Here is a 2440-nt window from a genome sequence, read left to right on the forward strand (position 1 = left end):
GTTTAGCCGACGCACCGCCTTCCGCTGCTCGGCGGAAACTGGACGCAGCACCTCAGTCGCTCTGCTCCTCTGAGCTCCGCCTCCTTACGCGGAACCGGCGGCCTCGCAGCCGCTCTTTGGGTCGCGGCTCAGGTCAGCGCTTCAGCGATAGCTTCGGGTTTGGGGGCGCGGGGCCGGAGCAAGTGGGGTCTCTCCCCGGCCTACAGCTCCTCCTGCCACTGCTGGGGAGCGGGTTTTGGCGCAGGGTTCACCCGTTCCCCGACTGGAGCTGACCCTGCCATTCCCCACCGGCCCAATGGTCATCTGCCACTGCTTATAAACAAAACCTCCGACCTGCCGCACATCGCAAGTGATGGTCCCTCACTAATTTAATCAATAGCCCTCTAGAAAAATTACCCCAGTTGTGGGCAGGCTGCATTATATTTAAATGCCAACAAAAATGTGGAGTATGAAAAACTGAAAACTAGACTGAACCAACCAAAAAGCTCATGAGAACACGTGATTTGATTTAATTTCTATCATCATGTGCAATATGCCCCCTCCCAACACAGAGAGAGAGATTAGGCTGCAAACTCTTGGAGGGCATGGATGGTATTTTTTATTTTGTTTGCACTTAGCAAAATGGGATACTGGTCAATAACTATTGTTCCTAGGTACTAGCATAATATGGGCTGATCAGAAAGAAAGGAGAGCGGATCATGAAGTGAGAGAGCTCAGAGATCATAAATTGGTGACCCAGAAGAAGATCTTGCATCTTACGAGACAGCAAACAGAGCTGCTGTTGTACCTGGTACAGGAACACATAGCCCCACTTCAGCCCATGACCACATGACCTCCTTACCATGTTCCCATATCTCCCTGCCCATTGGCACCTCAGGATGTGGGGAGGGAACTCAAAGGTAGCCTTGATTTCATTCCCAGGGATGCTTCTGATAGCAGAAGGCTGACATTCCTCTACCTGTGATAGCAAAATGCCCTCATTTACCCACCGCTGAAGATCCTACCCTGAATTTCCTTTGCGTTCCCTAAATAAAAATGATTAAACTCACAAAACAGTGTCCTTATAGCTTGTGTTTGTGATGGGGTTCAGGGGTCCCCAAGCTCTGCACCCTGTCCACAGGCAGGATTAACTCTCACTCAGCAGAACAGGGCCCCCAGAGCCAGGGCCTTGCCCCCTCTTCTGTCTCTCTCCTAGCCCAGACTAACTGCTTTCCAACTCCCAGTTCCAATTCAAACCCCTCAGTCTCCACCTTCCCCTTTGTCTGCAGTCCAGAGGTGTCACCTGGTCGCCTCGGTTACCTTCAGCAGGAGCTGCACATCCTCTGTGAGCCACTCATGTACACACAAGTACCTCCCACTCCATCACAATGTTACTCTGGGGCAGATTTACAAGCAAAAACGCATCACTCAGGGGTACTTCCTTAAGAGCAACAGACATGACTGTCATGTTAGTGTCTGATCATTCATAGACCTGCTTTTCAAAGCCTGCATAATTAGTGTTTTGCCTCTTACTGTGCTGTTCGTATTGCCCTGGTGTCTGGCTGCTCATAATTACTTGCCAGTGATCTGCATCAACCCCTCAGCTTGTCATGAAATCCCCGCTCCCCCGGCCTCCCAGACCACTTGCTCTCACATAAATTATGAAGCACACAGCAGACTGCCACCACAAGGGGCATGTTGCCTTCTCTGAGGTCTAACTGAGTCAGGAGGGTCCTGAACCTGGCTTTTAAATGGCCAAATGAACATTCTACTACCTTTCTGCACTTGCTCTGCCTGTAACTGAACTGCTCCTTACTGTGGTCCAGAATGTCTGTGTATGGTTTCATGAGCCAAGGGAGCAAGGGGTAAACTGGATAACCCGGGATTACGATTGGCATCTCCATGTCTACAATGGTGCTTTTCTGGTCTGTGAAGAAAGTTCCATTGTGCAGTATTCCGAATACACCAGAGTTCCCAAAGATGCACCCGTCATGCAACTTTCCCAGCCATGGCACACTGATATCAATGAAATGACCCTTGTTATCCCCCAATGTCTGCAACACCATGGAGAGATATCCCTCACAGTTTATATGTACTCTTTGGCAAGGTGGTCTGATACCAAGATAGGGAGGTGTGTTCCATCTATCACCCCGCCACACTTAGGGAACCCCATCATGGCAAAACCGTCCACGATGTCCTGCACATTTCCCAGAGTTGCCGTTTTTCAAACCAGAAGTGTATTGATTGCCTTAGTTGCCTGAATCAGAGCAGCCACCGCTCTATATTTGTTCAGTCCAGATTGCCCACTGACCTGTAACTGTCTGGCATTGCAAACTTCCACAAACCTACTGCCACATGCTTCTGAACTGTCAGAGCACATCTCATTTTGGTATTGCAGAACTTCAGAGCAGGGGAAACCAATTTGCAGAGTTCCATGAAAGTGGCCTTATGCATACCGAAG

Source organism: Carettochelys insculpta, chromosome 1 (genome assembly GCF_033958435.1).
Source record: "Carettochelys insculpta isolate YL-2023 chromosome 1, ASM3395843v1, whole genome shotgun sequence".
Taxonomy (NCBI): domain Eukaryota; kingdom Metazoa; phylum Chordata; order Testudines; family Carettochelyidae; genus Carettochelys; species Carettochelys insculpta.